The 16,613-nt window shown below is 44.1% G+C and overlaps 1 long non-coding RNA gene across 1 annotated transcript; it reads right to left on the bottom strand.

The window, feature by feature from the left end:
• Positions 1–975: 975 nt before the first annotated feature.
• Positions 976–14,524, bottom strand: LOC126546985 (uncharacterized). The gene is made up of 4 exons (XR_007602639.3): positions 13,561–14,524; positions 12,163–12,249; positions 6,807–7,020; positions 976–1,168 (listed from the first exon to the last, which is right to left on the bottom strand). It is a non-coding gene; the product is annotated as an uncharacterized lncRNA (long non-coding RNA).
• Positions 14,525–16,613: the final 2,089 nt, after the last annotated feature.

Raw genomic sequence — 16,613 nt, 5'->3', positions numbered from 1 at the left:
AATCCGTGCGCGGGTGCTAAAAAGAGCAGCATCGGCATGCTTAGCACGTTGTTTGGTAGAAATCCACGTGCGCGTTCTGCGAAAAGCACCATTTGCATGCACATCTTGTGGTTTTGCAGAAAACTTCAATCTCGTCTACCAAAAGATGCATGTGCATGCTTAAAACGCGTTTTCGCACGAATCCGTGCGCGGGTGCTAAAAAGAGCAGCATCGGCATGCTTAGCACGTTGTTTGGTAGAAATCCACGTGCGCGTTCTGCGAAAAGCACCATTTGCATGCACATCTTGTGGTTTTGCAGAAAACTTCAATCTCGTCTACCAAAAGATGCATGTGCATGCTTAAAACGCGTTTTCGCACGAATCCGTGCGCGGGTGCTAAAAAGAGCAGCATCGGCATGCTTACCACGTTGTTTGGTAGAAATCCACGTGCGCGTTCTGCGAAAAGCACCATTTGCATGCACATCTTGTGCTTTTGCAGAAAACTTCAATCTCGTCTACCAAAAGATGCATCCCTATTGAAAATTTGCCCGATGCTGGGCATAGTGGAATCCATCATCCATCATCATGGTGGATTATGGTAGTGGGTGGCATGCTGGGTGACGGGTGGCATGGTGGGTGCTGGGTGACATGGTGGGTGACGGGTGGCACGGTGGGTGCTGGGCGGCATGGTGGTTGCTGGGCATGGTGGTTGCTGGGCACGGCGGGTGCTGGGCGGCATGGTGGTTGCTGGGCACAGTGGGTGCTGGGCGGCACGGTGGGTGATGGGTGGCACTGGGTTGGTTATCATCGTGGGCGCAGCACGTCAAAGGCAAGTTGTGTGATGAATTGAAGGAGCAGCCATTGCTATTCGGAACCTCATGACAGGCTATCTTTATGTGATGTTGAGTCTTGTGAAGTGTACAGTCTGTATACACGTGTTGCCAAGATGCTCTATTTTCATGCCATAACGAATCAATCTGTAAAGCACCATACTACGTAGCATATCATCACACTTTATTGAAAAAGCATCACTATACTTGTACTGTATTTACTTTTCCACTCGCTTGCCCTGGCGTCCTGCTTGTGTAAAAGAAAGCTCCAAAGGTGCTTTCGCAGGGAATCAAGGTGGTTCTTCGGATGTGGTGCAGGTGGCATCATTAGATGGTCACTTATGTATTTCTCCAGGCAGTCTAAAAGGAGAGTGCAATAAATATATGAGTAAATTGTTTTTCCAATGATTTCTAGCAATAAGTGAATGAAGGAAATCTGCTCTAATCACTTCAAAAAAAGTTTCAGATAACAAAATGCAGCAAATGTCACACACAAACATGCTACCCAGGGCGCAAGCCAGCGCAGGTTTATTTGCAGTGAGAATGCATACACACGGATCACATTGTTTTGCAGATTTACATGAGATTTTTGTATGTTTTTTGCCAAAGCCAAAGCCATGCCTCTTCTCATTGGGAGGTTGGCTTAACTGCAAAATTTAGACACATGGGAGCTTACTCAAAGCCTTATGGGGTGGATATTTGGCTTATGATTTTGCATAATTTGTCTGCTCTTTGACCACCCAAATTCCTGTCAAATTCGGAGAGCCACAATTTGGCTACACTGTCTCTAACGCATGCAGGAGAGCTGCAAGGTGCAAGCTGTCTGGTTTGTCCATTCTATCATTTGTTAGCTTTACTTGTTGCTCGTGCAGTTTGTGAGGAAGTCGTAACTTTAGCATTTGCCATATAGGCATAAAAGATTTCATGTAAAAGCTGTATAATGGCTGGCTTGCAAGCTTTATTCAGCTGCAAATGATGGCAACTAATGTTTTAAAGTGAAGCTTTTTTTGCCTCTTCTCCCAACATTACGGGCGCTGCAGCTGCTATGGTCTTGTCATGCGTGCCGTTGGATTTCTTGCAACATTACCAGATGGCGCTCACCTCTGCACATCCTGACCGGCGCTGCTGCCCCAGCATTTCACCGTTAGTGTGTATTGCGCGTGCTGTGCTGGTTTTAATTTCTATGCGAGAAAAATGCAGATGCTGGGCTGTGATAGTGTAAACATTAGAATCGTCCTTAGTCTGAAGAGAGCGCTTTGAGCTGGAATCTCAACAGTGTGTTGGCCATGTATGTAGAAGGAGCCAATTAACACGCGCCAGCAAGGCGTGCACTCGACGTCGAGGACACCCAGACTTGAAAGAAGCGTCACACAGAACAGGAGCGTCTTCGCTACGCAGTGAAATGTAGTGCAGACCGCGAACTTATGTATACACTGTATACATACAATTACAATACCTAATTGAAGTATGCACAGCCTCATAATTCAATTAAAGTTTAATATTTCTGCCATGATGCGGTGCGCCATGTGAGGCAATGACAACGCTCAATTCCCTCTCAGAGATTATGAACAATGACTCGCAACAACGCCTCAAGCAAACACATCTCCCTGTGTGTTCTGTGGACTATGCAGACAAACAGAAGTGGTGCATGCAAGGTAACGCTTAACATCAACTCGCCACTTTCGTATTGGACTAAACGCTGAAAAAATTACAAACTTGCCACTAACATCACCGTTAATTATTGTCAATCAAAGCAAACAATGTGTGCTTCGTGTACATCGATTCTCACAGTGCATGGGATCTGCCATTTTTTTTGTTCTACTTTTCTATCTCCATATTGCTACTTTGCTAAGCTAACCTACATCTTCAATGTAAAAAACGCCTAAAGAAGCATCTTAACGTAATACAGAGCAATCTTTCATGCTCGTCTGTTAAAAAAAAAACATATTTCTGTAGGAAATGAAATCTGCGGCAGAGTGTTGATGCGACTACAAGAGTAACTGGTACTTTGATCCATAAAACAATTGAATCTTGGCAGAAGAATGCCAGTTACAGCCACACTATATAGTCCTTTCTAATCCAGGCTGGCGGAAAGCGCTGGAATTCCGCATGATGCCCAGCACCTTGCTTTTCTTGGCACCGACGAGAGGCATGAAAATTTTAGGATGCTTTGCGTAGAACAAGATCAGCTATGCAGATCAGAGCGTACATGCGACAAATTTACGAGGTGCTTTCTTTGTGTACCAGTTCTTTCCTCATTCTTATGCTAAAATAAAATGAGATCACTGAAAGTATGCCGAAAGTGCTTATAGGCCATGTCTTACAAACTTCAATAATCAGAACATCAAAAATCAAGAAAGCGGCTGACAGATGGAATAGCACACTGTGGTATGAAGGTTATAAACATGGATGAGGTGCCTCAGAAAGGCTGGCCAACGTTTCGATAGGAGCTATCTTCGTCAAAAGTGGCCTGGTCAGCCTTGGCATGTTAGTTGGCATGTTAGTAGGGTGACGTCACGTGCGGTTGTTGTCAGTGGCAGCTGGTTCTAAAGGGAGAGACTTTAAAGAGAATAAGCGCTGTCGTCTAACGTCTGTAAGCATGGTTCCTAAGACGAGGGCACAAGACCGTGAGAATAGGAAGGCGGCGAGAAAAGAAACGAAAGAAAAGGAGAAAAAAAAGAGATGCCAAGAGGCAAAAAAAGAAAGACAAGAAAAAGAAGGGCATGGGAGCGTGTTAAAGAAGTGAGGGGTTAGGGAGCATTCAGGAGTGTCATTGGCGGCATGTTTCTGCCGTTTTAGAACTGGTCAGGTGGTCAGTGTGCGAGTAACAAAAAGGACCCCAAAAGACATCAGTTGAAAGAATGACTTGAGTAGCGTAGCAGCAACGCGTCGGGTAATTTTGAAGAAGTTAAGATGGCGACAAGGATTCTGGGATGTAATGCATGCGGTAGCTGGCAGGCAGAGGCATGGTGTTTTAGGGATGTCAGCCTCAGTAGCTCAACGCAGGTGTCATCACAGTGGTATATAGAGCTGGTGATACCCTGTGTGACTGATGCGCAGAAAAAGGTATCCTGGCATCTGGGATTTTGGATTGTGGTTGTGAGGGTGTTAAAAAAATATGATAGAAAACAGACAAAAGGGGGGAACTGAAAGTGGAATAACAAATAGGAGGGTTACATGAGCGAAAGTGGGCGGAGGCAGGTGTACATGGGAAAAGGGGTCATACAGTTGATATAAACATTAAAACATGAAAGAATATATTAAATTGAGTAGTAAGCAGGTAAAAATTAAAAACGGTGGAATAGGTGAGGTTAAGAATTAAGTTTAGCTGGTGGCACAATGTGTTTTGTGCCTTGGTTGATGACATCAGGCTTTCCGATTTAAGTTACAGCTTTAAAGTTTTTAAAGATTCTAAGTTGCTATGTGTTAAATTGATTCCCATTGGATGTAGGCATTTAAACTTGTGTATGAGGTATGATATTCCATATATTTCCTCTAGCGAGGTGAGCGGAAATTTGTAGTCTATAGAGCCTTGCTTTGTCACATATGACATGCTCATTGAAGTGGCTGGCTACTGCTTTAGGTAAATTGTTTTGTATCTGCGCTGTGACCGTTCAGTCTTTTATGAATTTTTTGTCCTGTCTCACCTATGTATTATTTGCTACAAGTGGCACATTCTAGACAGTAGACTACATTGCTTAATGTGCAGATGAAACTCGAAGTTACCTTGTTTGAGTAATTTGATGCTGTACTTATTACTGTAGTAGTAGATTAAATATGTTTGCATGTAGAGCACCCGGGCGGCCACAGGGACTGGTTCCTAACTTCGTTTTTGTTTTTAGTTTGGCACGTACAAGAATATCCTTAATATTATAGTGTTGCATCTCAAGACTACTCTGGGCAGGGCGGGAAAAATCTTGTTTCTGGTTGCTGGTGAGAATTGGGTAGTATTTATTGAGGATGTTGTTCATGTTTGGGAGTGTGTTTGAGAATTTAGTAGTAAGAAGAGGCGCTGTTCTTGTGATCTTAGGGTGGGGGTTGAGCACCTCTGCTCAGTCAAGTTTGGTTGCATCGGTGCAGGCTTTCTGAAGGGCACTCTTTGGGTGGTTCCCGTTTGATAGGGTTTCTTTAAGGTGATCAAGTCTATCTATGTAGTCTTGGTTTTCAACACACATGTGACGTAGCCATGTGCTTGGCCTTTAAAGATGCCTTCTTTGCAATGTGGCTTGATGGTGGCTTGTATATTCTAGGTACTGTTTGTCAAAAGGTTTCCATACAGCATTGTCATTAGTGTCCCAGTGTCAATGTATATTGTTGTGTCCAGAACGTTTATGCACTCCATTGAAGATTTTGATGTGAATTTTATTGTTGGGTGAAAAGAATTTAGAAATCCTACATATTTATCTAGCCTGTCTTGACCATGTCACCATATTATGAATATGTCGTCTATGTATCGTAGGTATGTGTGGGGCCTGTCAGTGCAGCGCAATAGGAAGTCTGTAGAATCCCCATAAATATGTTCGCATAAATATGTTTTCCCATGTACATCTGCTTCCGCCCGCTTTTGCTCATGCCACCCTCTTATTTGTTATTCCAGTTTCAGTTCACCCCCATATGTGTCTGTTCTTTATTATATTTTTTCGAAACACCCTCACCAACACATTCCAAAGTCCCAGGCGCCAGGATACCTTCTTCGGTGCCTCAGCCACACAGGGTATTGCCACTTCTGTATACCGCTGTGACGACACCTACGTTGAGCTACTGGGACTAACGTCCCTAGAAAGACCATGCCGCTGCCTTCCAGCTACCCTATGCACTGCATTCCAGACTCCTTGCTGCCATCTTAACTGCTTCTAAATTATCCGACGCATTGCTGCTATGCTACTCAAGTCATTCTTTCAACTAATGTCTTTTCGGGTTGTTTTTGTTACTCGAGCACTGACCGCCTCACCGGCTCCTTTAAAGCCACAAGAACATGCTGCCAAAGACACCCCTGAATGCTCCCTAACCTCTTGCTTCCCCAACACCGTCCTATGCCCTTCTTTTTCTTTTCTTGTTCTTTCTTTCCCTCTTGGTGTCTTTTTTTTTTCTCCTTTTCTCCCCGCCTTCCCACTCCCACTCTTGTTCCTACGTCTTAGGAATCAGGCTTACAGACATCAGGTGACCGCGCTCATTCTCCTTCAAGTCTCCCTTTATAACCAGCCACTCCCGACAACTGCATGTGACGTCACTCTACTAACACTTTAAAACTAACATGCCGAGGATGACGAGGCAGCCTTTGAGAAGATAGGTCCTCCCAACGAAATGTTGGCCACCCTTTCTGAGGCACTTTATCCCTGTTTATAATTTTTACATCCCAATAATCAGAATAGTGTTTTGAAATTGCGTGGCTGTGAACGCTGCAGATTGTAAAGCAGCACATCAGGTGACCACAGTCAAGACTTTGGAAGGCAGTGCTTTAAAAAGCTTTTAGACCATACAATTTGCCAAGCTGTGTCGGAACCCAATTTTCTTGAGAAGCATTATTTCAAAAAAGTGAAATGAAAGCTGCAGCGTGAAAAGCTACAATAACGCATGCCAAGTCTACATTAGAAATTTCAAAGACAATGAGGTGCTTAAATGTTCACTTCTGTTAAGACAATGAGCAGCAGGTGAATGCAAGCTATCAAGGTCCTGTCAAAATTAACCGCTCGTGTAGCCACCCGACTTTCTTGTTTTTAATTGAAACTAATTATGGGGGAAAATTTGTGGGCGGTTTTCGCCGGAAACCCATATCCCGAAATTATCTTGTGCTGCTTTTCATACCCACAGAAACATTTAAATTGTGTGTCGAGACACACTGCATATACAGCAGAAGAAAAAGATATACATATGGGCACTTGCCTCATTCTTGCTTTGCCATTTCTTGTCGCTCTATATACATCATGCAATGCTAACTCATTCAGATAACTTGTAGATATGCATTTATGTTTCTTAAATGAGGTGACTGTTGACTTACTCTTCAAAGCAGCCACTTTCTCCGGTGTTGCCGGAAGCTTCCCAGATGCGCGGCACATTGTCCGGCAGGCCTGTCCAGTCAGGCTGCTTTCACCTGCTTGCACTGGTGTCCACAGGTGCCATGCCACCTCTAATGGGCACTTCCCGTCGGAAGCAGACTTGAATATGTAATGCCACTAGTTGAGTGGCATCACAAATCCCACACCAATCTGTACCTGCAATAGATATGAAGTGTTTTTTTCCTGAGCAGTATTCTTAACACTAAAACACACTTGTATAAAACAATATGATATAGGTTAATTAGGTCCGTCAATTTCTGATGCAAGAAAGTTGGTGTACGTTAATGTTTACCTTTTGAGTGGTACAAGGGACAGAAAGAAGACAAGACACAAAAGCTACCAATTCAACATTAATTTTGATGCAAGAATTAAAGATAATATTTATACTGCATGTGCCCTTGCACTGCACAAGCAATCTTTTAAGACAAAGGGCACAAGTTGCAATACAAATGTACAAAATCATGATAAACAGTACTTGCATAAAGATAGAACAAATAAGCACGGAGTGATCACTATTCCGTGTCATTTAGAGAGTATTCCTCTTTGTAATGCAATCATAATGAGCACTGGCTGACAGATGTCCCTCTTTTTTAAATGGTATGCCTCAGTGATATTATTGATCAATCGGTTGCCTTAAGTAAACAAAAGAGATGAACAGTCTAAATCTGGCGTGCATCACCAGTTGTGTCAATGCATTGTCAAGTGGGACGAGCATGCTTGTCCCTTGAGTGAATAATGGTACTCTCCTGGGCACATGCTTATACACCAGCCAGTCTGCCCCATGTACAAGACCGTCCATTCTTAGTACGAAGATGGTGCAGAGTGGCCGAACTCCGCGGATTGCCAGCGCGCATGGCATGGCTGTGCAGTGGAGCTAAGCGGCGCAGGCGCACAGGGGCTTAGAGGTGGGACTTCATGTCGTGTGTCATCCGCTAAAGCATGGCGTGCTCCCGCACTTTAGCAGATGACACGAAGCTCCACATCCCCCCTGCGCCATGCACGCTGGTACTCCGCGGGGCGTGGTCACGCTGAGTCGTGTTCGTGCCAAGAGTTGACGACCCTGTACATTTGACCAAACATACACATGAACAGAGGCATAGACTACACTACTAATGACGGACACAAGCCATATTTAGTGGTAATTTATACAAATCTCCCTTGCCTGGACGTCTTTCTCAATGCGCTTGTGGAATGCTATGCACACATATTTCGAGCGAAAAAATAAAGTAGGCAGGTATGCAGCACAGTCCACAAGTGAACGGAGAAAAGCGCGCAGGCAAGCGAGGTACGCTTGGTTAAACATACCACGAAATATGTCTAGTGCGTGTTAGGGGCAGTGTACTGCATTCCAATGTTAGGAAGCTGACAGGCCAGGAACTAAATATGTACCAAAGAAATCACCACATTTTACTGAGAAGACCGGCAAGCTCGTCGGACTTGGCCCCGTGCATTGCAGCGATAGGGCTTTAGGCCAGATTAAATTAGTTTATCTGTTTCCACCCACGGTGAAAAATTGACAAGAGAAATCAGAGAGGCCTACCACAAGACGTGTGAGCAAGCCCCCATTATGAATGCATGAAAAAAGGCGTCCTTTCTAGACGACAAGGCATAGAAATTAGTCTGACTATTCACCTTTTTTTACGCAAATACTGTTTATTGTGATTTTTTGCCTTTGTATTACAACTCACATTTTCCTTCTGAAGGAACTTGTGCACAATATAAGCACACATTCAGTGTTATTTTTATTCCTTCTATCAAAATATTCAGTCATCACTGGTCATGTTGTATGGTCTCCCTTCCTTCACTGTGTAAATTTTGTCCTCAAGAGGTATATGAACTGACTGGCAAACTCAAAACGACACTACAAATTTCACCTAGAGGATACGGCTGGTTCTCAGAAAATGCACAAATACGGGGACAGGTGTCTGTTAGCACACTGTAGCAATAATGGGTGCAAGCTACCTTTGACATTGCTGCAATACATCAGTTGTAACGTGGCTACAACCCTTAAGAAACAACAGAAATGTAAGTGCACAGCAAAAACAAGCAGGTTCACCAACCACAAATTTGAATTCAGCAGCCACAACATAGGCAGTTTCATGTAGCTAAAGCATTAGCTAATATGTGGAAAATACATGCACAAACACCCTTAGCTTGAGATACCTGCATACCAACATAAAACCATGAGTTGCAGTGCACATGATGCTTGTTCTTCACGATAGTATTTTGTGAAAAATACGTTTTGGATTACGTACAATGCTTTCAATTCATTTGCCCAGTAATCAAAGGCTTTTGACAGCATTACACTTTGTACTTGCTAGTTGAAAATATTCTCGCCTGAAGAGCACCAAGCAGAATAAATAGAAAACTGCCCACTGTGCTAACCAAATATGTGGAGAGACTCAAAGTAATAGAATTATTTCTGGACAGCTGTAGACTTAGAGCTTGTTGGCTGATAATCACTACTAAAATTACACCACTGCCAAGCAGATGTTCTGTGTGGTGCTGTTGAGATTAAGTTCACTTGATGAGCAACACAGCAATAACCAGCAAATGCTTTAGCCATAGCGAGCAGGCAATCTTGCATGTGCAAAACTGCATGGTTATTTAATGATAGTGCGTCAATAGACTCAACTATGTGCCAACTATGTGGTCTATGCAGTATAGACAAAGTCGAAAACAATGCAACTGGACACAGACTCTGCCACAATGCCTACTTGCATGAATGGGTATAGCTTAAGAAGAATATAAAAAAATGTAGAGAAAGAAAGCAAGCTTACAAGAAAACTCCTCACTGCTGTAGTACTTACAGCACAGTGAATACTGGCCTTCATGTACCATTTAAAGAAATTCAAACTTGTGTCCATTGTTCTGGGAACTTGAGAAATAATTGTGAAATTAATGCAGAAGGTTGGGCTAGTTGGCGTTGACACAGCTCCTGTGACATAGTTACTAGCACAAACAAGGCGAACGGAATAAAGGTCGGACTAGCCAAAGCGGTAGACTTCAACTGCCAAGCTTTATTCAGAAGAATAAAAAACATGCAAACAGGCCACCGCATGCTCAGTTATTGTGGAGACAGATGCATAAACGAATGTGCCACATAGGGGATAACGAAATGCACATAGAAGCTAATAAGCATCCACAAGAAGCCATTACAAAGCATTCACCAGATTTTTCTAAAGACAACAGTTATTTATCAGCTAGTACCAGTGATGGAGTGCTTATGCATTCATCAGCAGCTTTCGAAATGCAAAACACCTCAAACATTTCCCTATATAACTGCCTGACAAACTGACTGAGCACTTGTGTGTTATGAAAACATGGGGAGCATTTATGGGTAAGTTAACAGTGATCAGCCAAGTAGCCAGCGCCTGTGAGAGCATTTACAGCGTTCCGGTACTCCCCAAGCCATTCATTCAGGCACCTGTTTGTTCAATATACCACTTTCCACAGGGAAGTGCAATGTAGTATACCATCACTACATTTCAGTTAACAAAGCAGGTGACATGCTCCTTAGTGCATGTACCTTGACGCCCAGCAATGTTTACCAACTTGCATATTCTTGTGAGCATTAGCGGTGCTGAAAAAATGCCTACACCAACTTGTTCGCCACCTTTCTTCTAGGCGATGGGACACCCTGTGTATGTATGGCAGAGCTGCACGGCTACCACTGGGACATGCATTACTGCACGTCCAGTGGGCAATGTGGTAGTGCCAATGAATTTCTTGTTGTGCTGGCTTTGCTGTTAAAAACATTGTGGGTGTTTTCGAACAGTGTTCAGTAGGACTCAAGTTCACACATGAATTGCCAGAAGATGATCGCCTGCAATCATTCGATATTCGTATAATTTTAAATCATACTTTCCTTTATTATATATACTCTCTTATGAAAAAGAAGCCCTTGCTCGACTGCCGTTTGGCATACTCCATGTTAAAAGATGCATAGCTCCTAGCTGCCCGAGAGCTGTTCTGGTTAAATCTTGTGCACCAGGTTTCCTGCAGTGCTCAGCAACAAGCGAGCCATTTATGTAGGGCCGGGCATCTCGATAACACCTTGGTGTCAATTACTGGGAGCCTCATTAAAGAGGTAAAAACAGATCTGGCTGCTGCTCGGTGCAATAACGCATGTCCCAGTGGGCGCCCTGTGGCTGTGCCATCTGTACATGGGGGTCCCACCACCTAAACAATGTGGCAAACCAGTGCAGTGTAAGTGTTTTCTTCAGCGCCACTAGAGCTCGCAAGAATGTGCAGGTTGGTAAGCAACGCCGGGAATCAGGGTACATGCACTAAGGAGCATGTCACCCACTTTTTTAACTGCAATGTGGGGGTGGTATACAAGATTTCACTTCCCTGTAGAAAGTGCTGTATTGGACAAAAGGGCAGGTTCTTGAATGAGAGGCTTAGGGAGCACCGGAACGCTGTAAACGCTCTAGCAGGCACTGCCCATTTGGCTGACCACTGCCGAAGATGTGCTCGTAAATGCTACCTGTGTTTTCAAAACAAGCAAGTGCTCAGACGGTTTGACAGGCACTTAGATAAGGAAATATTTGGTGTTTGGCATTTCAAAGGCTGCTGAATGTGTAAGCACTCCTTCACTGGAACTCACTGATAAAGGAGTGTTTTTTGTACCTTGAGAAGAACCTGCTGAATGCTTTGTAATGGCTTGTTGTGGGCAGTATTGGCTTCGTTGCACATTTGGTTTCCTCCCATGTGGCACATTTATTTACGCATCTGTCTGCAGATATTCTTGAGCATAAGGTGGGGCCTCATTGCGTGTTTTCTGAATAAAGCTTGTAAGTTGAAGTCTAGTGCACCGTCTTGTCCAACTTTTTTAATAATTAGTCTTGTTCGTGCAAGTAACCATCACAATAATTGTAATACCAATGTTAAACAATGGTAAGCATGCTGCATGCTTAGACCTGTGACATATTTGTCCCATCACACTTTTAATCCTTACGTGTGCAGAAACTGCACAAGCGTGTAGTCTAAACGAAAAAAAAAGTGGATATAAAAGGTATAACACAGGAAAGTTTCAAATCAATAAAACAAAATAACAAGAGGTAGATATAATGTGTACTAAGCAAAATAAAATGTAACGCTCAGCCAAGTGATTGATGCAAGAAAAAATAAACCTCAAGACATGTTAGGTCTAATTTTAAAGTGAACAAGGTAATGTGTACATAATGTCTACAAACACAAATAAGCAGCAAGTTGAATAAAGTTGAGCAGATATTTAGCCTATTTAGAAAGTACTGCTGAGTAATATGTCCACAATCTTATACACTTCAGTCATACCTGACCAGACCATCCGATTACACACAGTGCTGCTGCAGCCATAGCTCCTCCCTGACGTGGACACTGTTGTTGGTCACGGCCTTGCAACTGCAAGATAGGTTCTGTGTTAACTTATAGCAGTGGCACTTTAGAGTCATTGTGAACACATGCAAGGAGCACAGAAAAAGTCACAAAAACAATGTTTGCACCATTGCAGGGTGGGAACAGAGCACAAGGTCAAAGTTACTGATGAATATTGTGATAATAGGGACCTCTTCATGACAATAAAATTTTTAAGACCGACAGCTACAGTACATTACAAACAAATGTTTGTTTACGTAACAATTCATTTTTTTTTTATCAGTTAAGCAACTTTCCCTTGTCATCTCTAGTTATGTCAAAACACCTTGTCTCAAAACGTAAGCTGCAGTAGTAGCAAGCCGTAATTGCTTAAATGTTTTTGCCCGAACCCTATGAGGGAGATTTTGTGCGTGACGGCGACGCGCAACGGCTTTGAGCGAGAAAACGGGCCGTCGCGCGAACATATCGCTCGTTCTTGTCGCCTGGTTCTGGAAATCTAGAATTCGTCGCTCGTCGCCCAGAAGTGCTATGAGCGAACAGACAATAGCGCGAAGCCGGAACTGGATGTATAAATCAGTCGAGTACCACCACTTGTTGCACGGAACAAGCAAACGACTATTTTGATACGTGCAAGGATAAGAACCTACTGCAAGACTTTAAAGAAATGTTTTACGCTGCTCCTTTGAGTAAAACACAGCAAATTAAATTAATAAAGCACACTTTTGGTGCGTATTTGCTGCCCTCATACCGGCAACACCGGGGAGACGGGCTTTCAATGTCGTCGCTCGCATAGGGTACGACTTGTACGGAACGAGCTAGCGCGACAGCTATCTACATCGCGTCTCTGTCGCGCGCAAGACCGCTCGCATGGGGTACGACTTGTAGGGAACGAGCGAGCGCGAAAGCCATCTACATCGCGTCGCTGTCGCGCGCAAGATCACTTGCATGGTGCTTATACTTTTTCCCAATAACTGCTCACAAACCGACAACCGCGTATATAGACATTATTTACAACCTCGAAGCATTAGTAAGAGAGGAAACGTCATTGCAGTAAGAATAGGTAAAGAGGCAGATGAGTCTTTGTTATCCAACTTCAGCAGAAAAGTGGCAGCTCGCGCAAATGAGGACTGTTGCCGAACCTAATCCCTCTCACCGGAAGGAAGCTCCCACCAAGATTTTCAATTTATAATTAAGCCAATAAACTTGCGCAAGCAAATTATGCCAACCAACGCTCAGCAAGCATCGGCACAGTCAATGTCGTCGTGGGAGTTCGATTTCTTACGCTCGCAAGGCACTCTATGCACACACGAGAAGCAAGCACAGCATGCGTGTACTCACCTTTTAAATGGTACGATGCGGTCGAAAAGCGCCCTCCAAGTTGCCGGAGCTGCAAAGTTATTCCCGCATACATGCAGTTGCGTAGTGGACGACCTGCGGAACGCTAATAATGCGCATCATTTCTTTGCGGCGTCCACCGAACTTTCCACAATCACCACGGACAAAGGGAACGCACTCCATGGCATGAAAATCGTTGGTCCACTTTTACCTGGCGCACCACGCATACCGCGAGTTTGCAGCGAGACACAAGCTATCTTCTGACACTTTTGTGAACGCGAACTAAGTCACAATTCATTACAGCAAACGCAAAAACACGATCCAACGAACACATCGTAGCAACTCGTACGACCGACAGCACATGTAAACAAGGGAACAAGATTGGCGGATGGATACTATGAGCAACCACTGTGAAACGGGGCGGTGGGTGGCGCCACCTGTGAAATTGGAAGTTTGGTTGGCCTTCGCGTTGACTAAAATAATAACCAGCACACACTCGCTTTGTGCCTTGTTGCGCCCAACTACATATAGATGTTGCAATACATAAACAACCATCGCACAGTTTATATTATCCGCTATACTTTAGCGCAGAAAGAAATTCTATGACGTATTTTTGATTTCCAGGAGCTTCCGCCGCATGCGGGCAGTAAAAAGATGGCCTTCGAGATTCGCATATACCATTCTTAGGAAGCCTTCTCTGGGCTGTAAATTGAAGAAAGATATATAAAAAGGTTTAGTAAAAAAGAAAAAAAAAAGGTGTGGAAAGCGAGGGGGTGGAGCCCCTAGCCCATAACTCCACTGGCTTGTGCGGTCCGCCGTGCCTGGTCGAGGCTGGCTAGCCAAATCTCCCATTGCTCCCTTCCGGAAAGTTCGCCGCCTACTTTCAGCTGTTTTGAAGCCCATCCATGCCCACCCACGACGGCTTGCGCTACTGCCCGTGCATTGGCCCGTGCTACCTGCGCCGTCACTTTGTTTTAAACGACTTGTTGCTTTCGTCACTAGCACTAGAAATCGTTGACATGATCTCGGAGGTACACGTCCAGTGTGCGATGTTTCCGTGCGCCTTGTAACTTATTCAGTCAGAAAGCATCAAATCTACGAGGATTAATCGCTCGTGTGGCGCGGATTACACCCGTGTCTTCCACATTGCTTTCGTGTTGGTGTGGTGAATGTGTGCGTATTGTGCACCTGTCGTCCATGCCTTCTGTATTTATCGTGCGGCCCACGAATATTCCTCGAAAAAACCGCATGTCTCTGCCGCGTGAATGTGTCCTATGGGGTGGGTGCCAGAAATGTGCGGCGGTGTACAATATGTTCGCAGGCAAGTGCTACCGTGCATTCCAGCAAATAGACGCGGCTGCTTATGCGCGGTTTTGTTCAGTGTTTCTTCATTAGCTTTGTGATTTACTTGCGTCTGCGATAGAATCCACAAGGTACACCAGTTAAAAAAGACAACAGGAATTCATGTCGCAACTAGAGAAATTTCTGTTGTACGACAGAAGTTCCTCACGTTTCCGTAGTTGACAGACATTCCTGACGTTACGACAGAAATTCTGATGTCGCAACAGAAGCATTCTGTCGCGAAGACCAAGATCTCTGAAGTCGGAACAGAAACGTTCTGTCGCGACAACAAGAGTTCTGAAGTCGGAACAGCAGCTTTCTATCATGACAGCGACTCTGACATTACGACAGCAATTCTGACGTCGCAACAGAAACATTCGGTCGCGACGGCCAAGAGTTCCGAAGTCGCAACAGAAGCGCTTTCCGTCGCTGCCCTTTAAAATTGTTTGTCAGTTTCGCATTGGTGGTGTGCACTGTACTTTTCTCTTGCGCGGTATTCAACCGTGCTTCTCTCAAGCCGGCAATGCTGATAGCACCGACACCGGTATTAAAGTCGACGTGGCTACGCGGCACCTACCCGCCTCCTCAAAATCGGCCGCTGATCAAAATCATACCATCTGCGGGAATGGCTGCGTATCCGTTTTGTTTTATTTGGTAAGATGTGGCACACAAGCCTGTGGACTTACATGTGCGGTTACACTGTCACATTACTTAATTTCCCATAATTATTGCACAAGCTTATGCGAAGCGGAAAAGAAGTTTTCGGTTGTTCCACAAAGTTGCGTGAAAACCTGTCTCGCTCGGGTCTCATTAATCTGGTACAGCGCTGCCGTGAGAAGCCAGTATGCTGTCAGAATGAAGACTCATCCACGAGTGTTTATGTAGCTATTTTGCGTTGAACACACGAATTATGTGCGCGCTCAAAAGTGTAAAGAGCGAGAGACAACTGTCGAAATTACCAGTAACAACCCTAACAATGTCCCCGGTCACCGTTGTGTATTTCTGAATTTCTTATTCAATATGCATATCGTACAGCAAAATCGATGTTCTATCACTCCACGATGTACTACTACCTGCCGATGGTAACAACACTTGTGCTCTTCTAGAGATGCGGCAGCTGACGCGGTGGAGGGAACCCGCATCTTGGCTTTTAAAATACAAATGTAAACAGCAACGCAGACAGCGGTTTTTACTGTCGACGTAGACAAAATGTACGCCGAAACATAATTGCGCCGTGGTGCAGTGGTAAGATGCTAGGCTCGTGATGCTTAGGTCCGAAGTTCGAATCCCGGTTGACAAGATATTTTTTTTATACTTTTCTTTTTTTTGTACTAATAAATTGACATTTTCCTTAAAGAGGTCTCTCAATTTTTAATTAAATATTGATCAGGTTGTGTTTTTAAAGTGGGACATGACGTCACATTGTGACTAATTTTGTCTTCGCCTTCTTCAATAAGTGTCCTGCTCCTGCTTGACAGTAAAATGCCTCTAGTGGGGTTGAAGTATCATAGCAATCAAGCTGTAGAAATCGTACTATAAAGCAAAAATTTTCTTCACTATGTGTTTCACGAACCACCGAGTAAAGCCACCATTCACCCAGCATGCACACCATTTACATTTCACCCAGTACGTACATGCAGTATTCACCCAGCACATCCATCATTCACTCACCATTCCTACAGTTCACCCAGTATGTACCCACCATCCTCCCAGCA

The sequence above is a fragment of the Dermacentor andersoni genome, unplaced genomic scaffold (genome assembly GCF_023375885.2).
Source record: "Dermacentor andersoni unplaced genomic scaffold, qqDerAnde1_hic_scaffold ctg00000106.1, whole genome shotgun sequence".
Classification (NCBI taxonomy): domain Eukaryota; kingdom Metazoa; phylum Arthropoda; class Arachnida; order Ixodida; family Ixodidae; genus Dermacentor; species Dermacentor andersoni.
This window is presented reverse-complemented; position numbering and strand designations above follow the sequence as displayed.